At 40.4% G+C, this 14,050-nt stretch overlaps 1 pseudogene; it reads left to right on the top strand.

Moving 5' to 3' along the window:
• The window catches only part of LOC144332652 (uncharacterized), a 31,314-nt pseudogene extending 18,906 nt beyond the window's left edge, over positions 1–12,408 (top strand).
• The last annotated feature ends 1,642 nt before the right edge of the window (positions 12,409–14,050 follow it).

Here is a 14,050-nt window from a genome sequence, read left to right as displayed (position 1 = left end):
AGTGAGATTTGGAAACCCATGGAGGGCTATGGTGAAAAAGAAAAATATCCTCAGATAAAAACTGGAAAGAAGATTTCTGAGAAACTGCTTTGTGTTCTGTTAATTCATCTCACAGAGTTACAGCATTGCCCTCCAGACACCGTACGCTAAGTCTGCTTTTGTGGAATTTGCAGTCTGATACTTGGAAGCACATAGAAGCCTATGGTGAAGAAGAAAATATCCTCAGATAAAAAATGGAAAGACGCTTTCTGAGAAACTTCTTTGTGATGTGTGACTTCCACTCACTGAGTTACAGCTGTATTTCGTGGAGCTGTTTGCTACGTTATTTCTGTGGAATCTGAGAAATGATATTTCGGATCCCTTTGAAGACTACAGGGCCAAAGGAAATATCCTCCAATAAAAATGAGAAGGAAACTTTTGAGTATCTTCTTCGTGTTCTTTGAATTCATCTTACCGAGTTACAGCTTTCCCCTCAAGAAGCCTTTTGCTAAGACTGTTCTTGTGTAAATTGCAAGGGGATATTTGGAAGCCCATGGAGGGCTATGGTGAAAAAGAAAACATCCTCAGAGAAAAACAGGAAAGAAGCTTTCTGAGAAACTGCTTTGTGTTCTGTTAATTCATCTCACAGAGTTACAGGTTTATCCACAAGAAGCCATTCGCTAAGACTGTTCTTGTGGAATTTGCAAAGTGATATTTGGAAGCACATAGAAGCCTCTGGTGAAGAAGAAAATATCCTCAAGTAAAAAGTGGAAAGAAGCTTTCTGAGAAACAACTTTGTGATGTGTGAATTCCACTCACTGAGTTACAGCTGTATTTCATGGAGCTGTTTGCTAGCCTTATTTTTGTGGAATCTGAGAACTGATATTTTGGAACCCTTTGAAGACTGTAGGGCCAAAGAAATATCATCCGATAAAAATGAGAAAGAAACTTTCTGAGTATCGTCTTTGTGATCAGTGAGTTCATCTCACAGAGTTACAGCTTTCCCCTCAAGAAGCCGTTCGCTAAGACTGTTCTTGTGGAATTCTCAAAGGGATATTAGGAAGCCCATGGAGGGCTCTGGTGAAAAAGAAAATATCCTCCGATAAATACGGGAAAGAAGCTTTCTAAGAAACTGCATTGTATGCTGTTAATTTATCTTGCAAAGTTACATTTTTCCGGTCAAGAAGCCATTTGCTAAGACTGTTTTTGTGGAATTTGGAAAGTGATATTTGGGAGCCCATGGAGGGCAAGGGTTAAAAAGAAGATATCCTCAGATAAAAAGGTAGAAAGAAGCTTTCTGTGAAACTGCTTTGTGATGTGTGACTTCCACTCACTGAGTTACAGCTGTATTTCATTGAGCTGTTTTCTACCCTTATTTCTGGGGAATATGAAAGCTGATAATTTGGATCCCTTTGAAGACTATAAGGCCAAAGGAAATATCCTCCGATAAAAATGAGAAAGAAGTTTTCTGAGAAACTTCTTTGTGATCTGTGAATTCATCTCACAGAGTTACAGCTTTCCTCTCAAGAAGACTTTTGCTAAGAATCTTCTTGTGGAATTTGCAAAGGGATATTTGGAAGCCCATGGAACGCCATGGTGAAAAAGAAAATATCCTCAGATAAAAACTGGAAAGAAGCTTTCTGAGAAACTGCTTAATAATGTGTGACTTCCACTCACTGAGTTACAGCTGTATTTCCTGGAGCTGTTTGCTAGCCTTATTTCTGTGGAACCTGAGAACCGATATTTCGGATCCCTTTGAACACTATAGGGCCAAAGGAAATATCCTCCTATAAAAATGAGAAAGAAACTTTCTGAGAAACGTCTTTGTGATATGTGAATAAATCTCACACAGTTACAGCTTTCCCCTAAAGAAGGCTTTCACTAAGACAGTTCTTGTGGAATTTTCAAAGTGATATTTGGAAGCCCATGGAGGGCTATGGGGAAAAAGGAAATATCCTCAGATAAAAACTTGAAAGAAGCTTTCTGAGAAACTGCTTTGGGATGTGTGACTTCCTCTTACTGAGTTACAGCTCTATTTCGTGGAGCTGTTTTCTACCCTTATTTGTTTGGAATCTGAGAAGAGATATTTCGGATCCCTTTGAAGACTCTAGGGCCAAAGGAAATATCCTCCAATAAAAGTGAGAAAGGAGGTTTCTGAGAAACTTCTTTGTGATCTGTGAATTCATCTCACAGTGTTACAGCTTTCCCCTCAAGAACCCTTTCGCCAGGAATTTTCTTGTGGAATTTGCAAAAGGATATTTGGAAGCCCATGCAGGGCTATGGTGAAAAAGAAAATATCCTCAGAAAAAAACTGGAAAGAAGCTTTCTAAGAAACTGCTTTGTGTTCTGTTAATTCATCTCACAGAGTTACAGCTTTGCCCTCAAAAAGCTGCTCGCTAAGACTGCTCTTGTGGAATTTGCAAAGTGATATTTGGAAGCCCATAGAGGACTATGGTGAAAAAGAAAATATCCTCAGATTAAAACTGAAAAGTAATTTTCTGAGAACCTTCTTTGTGATGTGTGACTTCCACTCACTGAGTTACAGCTGTATTTCGTGGAGCTGTTTTCTACCCTTATTTCTGTGGAATCTGAGAACTGATATTTCCGACCCCTTTGAAGACTAGGGCCAAAGGAAATATCCTCTGATAAAAATGAGAAAGAAGCATTCTGAGAAACTTCTTTGTGATCTGTGAATTCATCTCACAGAGTTAAAGCTTTCCCCTCAAGAAGCCTTGCATAAGACTCTTCTTGTTTAATTTGCAAAGTGATATTTGGAAGCCCATAGAGGGCTATGGTGAAAAAGAAAATAGCCTCAGATAAAAACTGGAAAGAAGCTTTCTGAGAAACGGCTTTGTAATGTGTGACTTCCACCCCCTGAGTTACAGCTGTATTTCGTAGAGCTGTTTGCTACTCTTATTTCAGTCGAATCTGAGAACTGATATATCAGATCCCTTTGAAGACTATAGGGCCAAAGGCAATATCCACCGATAAAAATGAGAAAGAAGCATTCTGAGAAACTTCTTTGTGATCTGTGAATTCATCTCTCAGAGTTACAGCTTTCCCGTCAAGAAGAGTTTTGCTAATACTGTTCTTGTGGAATTTGCAATGGGATATTTGGAAGCTCATGGAGGGCACGGTGAAAAAGAAAATATCCTCAGTGCAAACCTGGAAAGAAACTTTCAGAGAAACTGCTTTGTTTTCTGTTAATTCATCTCACAGATTTACAGTTTTATCCACAAGAAGCCGTTCCCTAAGTCTGTTCTTGTGGAATTTGCAAAGTGATATTTGCAAGCCCGTAGAGGCTATGGTTAAAAAGAAAATATCCTCAGATAAAAACTGGAAAGAAGCTTTCTGAGAAACTGCTTTGTGATGTGTCACTTCCACTCACTGAGTTACAGCTGTATTTCGTGGAGCTGTTTGCTACTCTTATTTCAGTCGAATCTGAGAACTGATATATCAGATCCCTTTGAAGACTATAGGGCCAAAGGCAATATCCACCGATAAAAATGAGAAAGAAGCATTCTGAGAAACTTCTTTGTGATCTGTGAATTCATCTCACAGAGTTACAGCTTTCCCGTCAAGAAGCCTTTTGCTAATACTGTTCTTGTGGAATTTGCAATGGGATATTTGGAAGCTCATGGAGGGCACGGTGAAAAAGAAAATATCCTCAGTGCAAACCTGGAAAGAAACTTTCAGAGAAACTGCTTTGTTTTCCGTTAATTCATCTCACAGATTTACAGTTTTATCCACAAGAAGCCGTTCCCTAAGTCTGTTCTTGTGGAATTTGCAAGGTGATATTTGCAAGCCCGTAGAGGCTATGGTTAAAAAGAAAATATCCTCAGATAAAAACTGGAAAGAAGCTTTCTGAGAAACTGCTTTGTGATGTGTCACTTCCACTCACTGAGTTACAGCTGTATTTCGTGGAGCTGGTTGCTTCCCTTATTTCTGTGGAATCTGAAAACTGATATTTTGGATACCTTTGTAGACTATAGGGCCAAAGGAAATATCCTCCGATAAAAATGAGAAGGAAGCTTTTTGAGTATCTTGTTTGTGATCAGTGAATTCATCTCACCGAGTTACAGCTTTCCCGTCAAGAAGCCTTTCGCTAAGACTGTCCTTGTGGAATTTGCAAAGTGATATTTCGAAGCCCATGGAGGACTGTTGTGAAAAAGAAAATATCCTCAGTGCAAAACAGGAAAGAATCTTTCTGAGAAAATGCCTTGTGTTCTCTTAATTCGACTCACAGAGTTACAGCTTTGCCACCAGGAAACCGTTCACTAAGACTGTTCTTCTGGAATTTGCAAAGTGTATTTGGAAGCACATAGTGGCCTCTGGTGAAAAAGCAAATAATCTCAGAAAAAAACTGGAAAGAATCCTTTTGAGAAACTGCTTTGTGTTCTGTTATTTCATCTCCATTGTTACAGCTTTCCCTTCAAGAATCCATTCACTAAGACGGTTCTTGTGGAATTTGCAATGTGATATTTGGATGCCCGTAGCGGTCAATGGTGAAAAAGAAAATATGCTCGGATAAAAACTGGAAGGCAACTTTCTGAGAAACTTCTTTGTGATGTTTGACTTCCACTCACTGAGTTACAGCTGTATTTCATGGAACTGTTTGCTAGCCTTATTTCTGTGTAACCTGAGAACTGATATTTGGGATCCCTTTGAAGACTATAGGGCCAAAGGAAATACCCTCCAATAAAAATGAGTAAAAAGATTTCTGAGAAACTTCTCTGTGATCTGTGAATTCATCTTATATAGTTACAGCGTTCCCCTCAAGAAGCCTTTCGCTAAGACTGTTCTTGTGGAATTTGCAAAGGGATATTTGGAAGCCCATGGAGGGCTAAGGTGAAAAAGAAATTATCCTCAGATAAAAACTGGAAAGAGTGGCGGAGCAAGATGGCCGAAAAGGAACAGCTCCAGTCTCCAACTCCCAGCACGAGCGACACAGAATACCGGTGATTTCTGTATTTTCAATTGAGGTACTGGGTTCCTCTCCCTGGGGAGTGCTGGACGATTGGTGCTGGTCAGCTGCTGCAGCCCGACCATTGAGAGCTGAAGCAGGGCAGGGCATTGCCTCACCTGGGAGGTGCAAGGGGAAAGGGAAACCCTTTTCTGAGCCAGGGGAACTGAGACACACAACACCTGGAAAATTGGATAACTCCCACCCCAATAGTACTCTTTAAGCAAACAGGCACACCAGGAGATCATATTGCACACCTGGCCGGGAGGGTCCCAAGCCAAAGGAGCCTCCCTCATTGCTAGCACAGCAGTCTGATCTACTGGCAAGGCAGCAGCGAGGCTGGGGGAGTGGTGCCTGCCATTGCTGAGGTTTAAGTAGGTAAACAAAGCTTCTGGGAAGCTCGAACTGGGTGGAGCTCACAGCAGCTCAAGGAAACCTGCCTGTCTCTGTAGACTCCACCTCTGGGGACAGGGCAAAGTAAACAATAACAATAGCAGCAGAAACCTCTGCAGTCGGAAACGACTCTGTCTGACAGCTTTGAAGAGAGCAGTGGATCTCCCAACACGGAGGTTGAGATCTAAGAAGGGACAGACTCCCTGCTCAAGTGGGTCCCTGACCCCTGAGTAGCCTAACTGGGAGACATCCCCCACTAGGGGCAGTCTGACACCCCACACCTCACAGGGTGGAGTGCACCCCTCAGAGGAAGCTTCCAAAACAAGAATCAGACAGGTACACTCGCTGTTGAGAAATATTCTATCTTCTGCAACCTCTGATGCTGATACCCAGGCAAACAGCGTCTGGAGTGGACCTCAAGCAATCTCCAACAGAACTACAGCTCAGGGTCCTGACGGTTAGAAGGAAAACTGTCAAACAGGAAGGACACGTACACCAAAACCCCATCAGTACATCACCATCATCAAAGACCAGAGGCAGATAAAACCACAAAGATGGGGAAAAAGCAGGGCAGAAAAGCTGGAAATTCAAAAAATAAGAGCGCATCTCCCCCGGCAAAGGAGCGCAGCTCATCACCAGCAACGGATCAAAGCTGGACGGAGAATGACTTTGACGAGATGAGAGAAGAAGGCTTCAGTCCGTCAAATTTCTCAGAGCTAAAGGAGGAATTACGTACCCAGCGCAAAGAAACTAAAAATCTTGAAAAAAAAGTGGAAGAATTGATGGCTAGAGTAATTAATGCAGAGAAGGTCCTAAACGAAATGAAAGAGATGAAAACCATGACATGAGAAATACGTGACAAATGCACAAGCTTCAGTAACCGACTCCATCAACTGGAAGAAAGAGTATCAGCGATTGAGGATCAAATGAATGAAATGAAGCGAGAAGAGAAACCTAAAGAAAAAAGAAGAAAAAGAAATGAACAAAGCCTGTAAGAAGTATGGGATTATGTAAAAAGACCAAATCTACGTCTGATTGGGGTGCCGGAGAGTGAGGGGGAAAATGGAACCAAGTTGGAAAACACTCTTCAGGATATCATCCAGGACAACTTCCCCAACCTAGTAGGGCAGGCCAACATTCAAATCCAGGAAATACAGAGAATGCCACAAAGATACTCCTCGAGAAGAGCAACTCCAAGACACATATTTGCCAGATTCACCAAAGTTGAAATGAAGGAAAAAATCTTAAGGGCAGCCAGAGAGAAAGGTCGGGTTACCCACAAAGGGAAGCCCATCAGACTAACAGCAGATCTCTCGGCAGAATCTCTCCAAGCCAGAAGAGAGTGGGGGCCAATATTCAACATTCTTAAAGAAAAGAATTTTCAACCCAGAATTTCATATCCAGCCAAACTAAGTTTCATAAGTGAAGGAGAAATGAAATCCTTTACAGATAAGCACATGCTTAGAGATTTTGTCACCACTAGGCCTGCCTTACAAGAGACCCTGAAGGAATCACTAAACATGGAAAGGAACAACCGGTACCAGCCATTGCAAAAACATGCCAAAATGTAAAGACCATCGAGGCAAGGAAGAAACTGTATCAACTAACGAGCAAAATAACCAGTTAATATCATAATGGCATGATCAAGTTCACACATAACCATATTAACCTTCAATGTAAATGGACTAAATGCTCCAATTAAAAGACACAGACTGGCAAAATGGATAAAGAGTCAAGACCCATCAACTGCTGTATTCAGGAGACCCATCTCACACGTAGAGACATAGATAGGCTCAAAATAAAGGGATGGAGGAAGATTTACCAAGCAAATGGAGAACAAAAAAAAAGCAGGGGTTGCAATCCTAGTCTCTGATAAAACAGACTTTAAACCATCAAAGATCAAAAGAGACAAAGAAGACCATTACATAATGGTAAAGGGATCAATTCAACAGGAAGAGCTAACTATCCTAAATATATATGCACCCAATACAGGAGCACCCAGATTAATAAAGCAAGTCCTTAGAGACTTACAAAGAGACTTAGACTCCTATACAATAATAATGGGAGACTTCAACACTCCACTGTCAACATTAGACAGATCAACGAGACAGAAAGTTAACAAGGATATCCAGGAATTGAACTCATCTCTGCAGCAAGCAGACCTAATGGACATCTATAGAACTCTCCACCCCAAATCAACAGAATATACATTCTTCTCAGCACCACATGGTACTTACTCCAAAATCGACCACGTAATTAGAAGTAAAGCACTATTCAGCAAATGTACAAGAACAGAAATTATAACAAACTGTCTCTCAGACCACAGTGCAATCAAACTTGAACTCAGGACTAACAAACTCAATCAAAACCACTCAACTACATGGAAACTGAACAACCTGCTCCTAAATGACTACTGGGTACATAACGAAATGAAGGCAGAAAGAAAGATGTTCTTTGAAACCAAAGAGACAAAGATACAGCACACCAGAATCTCTGGGGCACATTTAAAGCAGTGTGTAGAGGGAAATTTATAGCACTAAATGCCCACAAGAGAAATCAGGAAAGATCTAAAATTGACACTCTAACATCGCAATTAAAAGAACTAGAGAAGCAAGAGCAAACACATTCGAAAGCTAGCAGAAGGCAAGAAATAACTAAGATCAGAGCAGAACTGAAGGAGATAGAGACACAAAAAACCCTCCAAAAAATCAATGAATCCATGAGTTGGTTTTTTGAAAAGATCAACAAAATTGACAGACCACTAGCAAGACTAAAAAAGAAAAAAAGAAAGAAGAATCAAATTGACGCAATTAAAAATGATAAAGGGGATATCACCACCGACCCCACAGATATACAAACTACCATCAGAGAATACTATAAATAAACTGGAAAATCTAGAAGAAATGGATAATTTCCTGGACACTTCCACTCTTCCAAGACTAAACCAGGAAGAAGTTGAATCCCTGAATAGACCAATAGCAGGCTTTGAAATTGAGGCAACAATTAATAGCCTACCAACCAAAAAAAGTCCAGGACCAGATGGATTCACAGCTGAATTCTACCAGAGGTACAAGGAGGAGCTGGTACCATTCCTTCTGAAACTATTCCAATCAATAGAAAAAGAGGGAATCCTCCCTAACTCATTTTATGAGGCCAACATCATCCTGATACCAAAGCCTGACAGAGACACAACAAAAAAGAGAATTTTAGACCAATATCCCTGATGAACATCGATGCAAAAATCCTCAATAAAACCGGATTCAGCAACACATCAAAAAGCTTATCCACCATGATCAAGTTGGCTTCATCCCTGGGATGCAAGGCTGGTTCAACATTCGCAAATCAATAAACATAATCCAGCATATAAACAGAACAAAAGACAAGAACCACATGATTATCTCAATAGATGCAGAAAAGGCTTTTGACAAAATTCGACAGCCCTTCATCCTAAAAACGCCCAATAAATTTGGTATTGAAGGAACGTAACTCAAAATAATAAGAGCTATTTATGACAAACCCACAGCCAATATCATACTGAATGGGCAAAAGCTGGAAAAATTCCCTTTGAAAACTGGCACAAGACAGGGATGCCCTCTCTCACCACTCCTATTCAACATAGTGTTGGAAGTTCTGGGTAGGGCAATCAGGCAAGAGAAAGAAATCAAGGGTATTCAGTTAGGAAAAGAAGAAGTCAAATTGTCCCTGTTAGCAGATGACATGATTGTATATTTAGAAAACCCCATTGTCTCAGCCCAAAATCTCCTTAAGCTGATAAGCAACTTCAGCAAAGACTCACGATACAAAATTAATGTGCAAAAATCACAAGCATTCTTATACACCAGTAACAGACAAACAGAGAGCCAAATCAGGAATGAACTTCCATTCACAATTGCTTCAAAGAGAATAAAATACCTAGGAATCCAACTTACAAGAGATGTAAAGGACCTCTTCAAGGAGAACTACAAACCACTGCTCAGTGAAATAAAAGAGGACACAAACAAATGGAAGAACATACCATGCTCATGGATAGGAAGAATCAATATCACGAAAATGGCCATAGTGCCCAAGGTAATTTGTAGATTCAATGCCATCCCCATCAAGCTACCAATGAGTTTCTTCACAGAATTGGAAAAAACTGTTTTAAAGTTCATATGGAACCAGAAAAGAGCCCGCATCTCCAAGACAATCCTAAGTCAAAAGAACAAAGCTGGAGGCATCATGCTACCTGACTTCAAACTATACTACAAGGCTACAGTAACCAAAACAGCATGGTACTGGTACCAAAACAGAGATATAGACCAATGGAACAGAACAGAGTCCTCAGAAATAATACCACACATCTACAGCCAACTGATCTTTGACAAACCTGAGAGAAACAAGAAATGGGGAAAAGATTCCCTATTTAATAAATGGTGCTGGGAAAATTGGCTAGCCATAAGTAGAAAGCTGAAACTGGATCCTTTCCTTACTCCTTATACGAAAATTAATTCAAGATGGATTAGAGACTTAAATGTTAGACCTAATACCATAAAAATCCTAGAGGAAAACCTAGGTAGTACCATTCAGGACATAGGCATGGGTAAAGACTTCATGTCTAAAACACCAAAAGCAACGGCAGCAAAAGCCAAATTTGACAAATGGGATCTCATTAAACTAAAGAGCTTCTGCACAGCAAAAGAAACTACCATCAGAGTGAACAGGCAACCTACCGAATGGGAGAAAATTTTTGCAATCTATTCATCTGACAAAGGGCTAATATCCAGAACATACAAAGATCTCAAACAAATTTACAAGAAAAAAACAAACAACCCCATCGAAAAGTGGGCAAAGGATATGAACAGACACTTCTGAAAAGAAGACATGCATTCAGCCAACAGACACATGAAAAAATGCTCATCATCACTGGCCATCAGAGAAATGAAAATCAAAACCACAATGAGATACCATCTCACACCAGTTAGAATGGCGATCATTAAAAAGTCAGGAAACAACAGGTGCTGGAGAGGGTGTGGAGAAATAGGAACACTTTTACACTGTTGGTGGGATTGTAAACTAGTTTAACCATTATGGAAAAAAGTATGGCGATTCCTCAAGAATCTAGAACTAGATGTACCATATGACCCAGCCATCCCATTACTGGGTATATACCCAAAGGATTATAAATCATGCTGCTATAAAGACACATGCACACGTATGTTTATTGCGGCACTATTCACAATAGCAAAGACTTGGAATCAACCCAAATGTCCATCAGTGACAGATTGGATTAAGAAAATGTGGCACATATACACCATGGAATACCGTGCACCATAAAAAAGGAAGAGTTAGTGTCCTTTGTAGGGACATGGATGCAGCTGGAAACCATCATTCTTAGCAAACTATCACAAGAAAAGAAAACCAAACACCGCATGTTCTCACTCATAGGTGGGAACTGAACAATAAGATCACTTGGACTCACGAAGGGGAACATCACACACCGGGGCCTATCATGGGAAGGGGGGAGTGGGGAGGGATTGCATTGGGAGTTATACCAGATGTAAATGACGAGTTGATGGGTTCTGACGAGTTGATGGGAGCAGCACATCAACATGTCACAGTGTATACATATGTAACAAACCCGCATGTTATGCACATGTACCCTAGAACTTAAAGTATAATAATAATAAATAAATTTAAAAAAAAACTGGAAAGAAGCTTTCTGAGAAACTGCTTTGTGAAGTGTGACTTCCACACACTGAGTTACAGCTGTATTTCGTGGAGCTGGTTGCTTCCCTTATTTCTTTTTTTTTTTTTTTTTTTTTTTTTTTTGAGACGGAGTCTCGCTCTGCCGCCCAGGCTGGAGTGCAGTGGCCGGATCTCAGCTCACTGCAAGCTCCGCCTCCCGGGTTCACGCCATTCTCCTGCCTCAGCCTCCCGAGTAGCTGGAACTACAGGCGCCCGCCACCGCGCCCGGCTAGTTTTTTTGTATTTTTTTTTAGTAGAGACGGGGTTTCACCGTGTTAGCCAGGATGGTCTCGATCTCCTGACCTCGTGATCCGCCCGTCTCGGCCTCCCAAAGTGCTGGGATGCTTCCCTTATTTCTATGGAATCTGAAAACTGATATTGTGGATACCTTTGAAGACTATAGGGCCAAAGGAAATATCCTCCGATAAAAATGAGAAAGAGGCTTTCTGAGAAAGTTCTTTGCGATCTGTGAATTCATCTCACAGAGTTGCAGCTATCCCGTCAAGAATCCTTTCGCTAAGACTGTTTTTATGGAATTTGCAAAGTGTATTTTGAAGCCCATAGTGGGCTATAGTGAAAAAGAAAATATCCTCAGATAAAAACTGGAAAGAAGCTTTCTGAGAAACTGCTTTGTGTTCTGTTATTTCATCTCACAGTGCTACAGCTTTCCCTTCAAGAAGCCGTTCGCTAAGACGGTTCTTGTGGAATTTGCAAAGTGATATTTGGAAGCCCGTAGAGGTCTATGGTGAAAAAGAAAATATGCTCCGAAAAAAACTGGAAAGAAGATTTCTGAGAAACTTCTTTGTGATGTGTGACTTCCACTCACTGAGTTACAGCTGTATTTCGTGGACGTGTTTGCTAGCCTTATTTCTTTGGAATCTGAGAACTGATATTTCGGATCCCTTTGAAGACTATAGGGTCAAGGGAAATATCCTCTTATAAAGGTGAGAAAGGAGCTTTCTAAGAAACTTCTTTGTGAACTGTGAATTCATCCCTCAGAGTTACAGCTTTCCTCTCAAGAACCCTTTTGCTATGAATGTTCTTGTGGAATTTGCAAAGGGATATTTGGAAGCCCATGGAGGGCTAAGGTGAAGAAGAAAATATCCTCAGATAAAGACTGGATAGAAGCTTTCTGAGAAACTGCTTTGTGTTCTGTTAATTCATCTCCCAGAGTTACAGCTTTGACCTCAAGAAGCTGTTCGCTAAGACTGCTCTTGTGGAATTTGCAAAGTGATATTTGGAAGCCCATAGAGGCCTATGGTGAAAAAGAAAATATCCTCAGATTAAAACTGAAAAGAAGCTTTCTGAGAAACTTCTTTGTGATGTGTGACTTCAACTCACTGAGTTAGAGCTGTATTTCGTGGAGCTGTTTTCTACCCTTATTTCTGTGGAATCTGAGAACTGATATTTCCGATCCCTTTGAAGACTACAGGACCAAAGGAAATATCCTCCAATAAAAATGAGAAAGAAGCATTCTGAGAAATTTCTTTGTGATCTGTGAATTCATCTCACAGAATGACAGCTTTCCCTTCCGGAAGCCTTTCCTAAGACTGTTCTTCTGGAATTTGCAAAGTGATATTTGGAAGCCCATGGAGGGCATTGTGAAAAAGAAAATATCCTCAGATAAAAACTGGAAAGAAGCTTTCTGAGAAACTGCTTTGTGTTCTTTTCATTCATCTCACAGAGTTACAGTTTTATCCTCAAGGAACCGTGCGCTAAGACGGTTCTTGTGGAATTTGCAAAGTGATATTTGGAATAACATTGAGGGCTATGGTGAAAAAGAAGATATCCTCCGATAAAAAAGTGGAAGGAAGCTTTCTGAGAAACAGCTTTGTGATGTGTGACTTCCACTAACTGAGTTACAGCTGTTTTTCGTGGAGCTGGTTACTAGCCTTATTTCTGTGGAATCTGAAAACTGATATTTTGAATCCCTTTGAAGACTATAGGGCCAAAGGAAATATCTTCCAATAAAAATGAGAAAGAAGCTTTCTGAGAAACTTCTTTGTGATCTGTGAATTCATCTCACAGAGTTACAGCTATCCCCTCAAGAAGCCTTATGCTAATAGTGTTTTTGTGGAATTTGCAAATGGATATTTGGAAGCCCATGGAGGGCTATGGTGAAAAAGAAAATATCCTCAGATAAACACTGGAAAGAAGCTTTCTGAGAAACTACTTTGTGTACTGTTGATTCATCTCACAGAGTTACAGCTTTCCCTTCAAGAAGCCGTTTGCTATGACGGTTCTTGTGGAATTTGCAAATGGATATTTGGAAGCCCATGGAGGGCTATGGTGAAAAAGAAAATATCCTCAGATAAACACTGGAAAGAAGCTTTCTGAGAAACTACTTTGTGTACTGTTGATTCATCTCACAGAGTTACAGCTTTCCCTTCAAGAAGCCGTTTGCTATGACGGTTCTTGTGGAAATTGCAAAGTGAAATTTGGAAGCCCCTAGAGGGCTATGGTGAAAAAGAAAATATCCTCTGATAAAAACTGGAAAAAACCTTTCTGAGAAACTGCTTTGTGATGTGTGACTTAAACTCACTGAGTTACAGCTGTATTTCGTGGAGTTCCTTGCTAGCCTTATTTCTGTGGAATCTGAGAGCTGATATTTTGGATCCTTTGAAGACTATGTTTCCATAGGAAATATCCTCCGATAAAAATGAGAAAGAAGATTTCTGAGAACCTTCTTTGTGATCTGTGATTTCGTCTCACAGAATTATAGTTTTCCCCTCAAGAAGCCTTTCACTAAGACTGTTCTTGTGGAATTCGCAAAGGGATATTTGGAAGCCCATGGAGAGCAATGGTGAAAAAGAAAATATCCTCACATAAAAACTGGAAAGAAGCTTTCTGAGAAACTGCTTTGTGTTCAGTTATTTCATCTCACAGACTTGCAGATTTCCCATCAAGAAGCCGTTCACTAAGACGGTTCTTGTGGAATTTGCAAAGTGATATTTGGAAGCCCATAGAGGCCTATGGTGAAAAAGAAAATAT

Source organism: Macaca mulatta, chromosome 11 (genome assembly GCF_049350105.2).
Source record: "Macaca mulatta isolate MMU2019108-1 chromosome 11, T2T-MMU8v2.0, whole genome shotgun sequence".
NCBI lineage: Eukaryota > Metazoa > Chordata > Mammalia > Primates > Cercopithecidae > Macaca > Macaca mulatta.
This window is presented reverse-complemented; position numbering and strand designations above follow the sequence as displayed.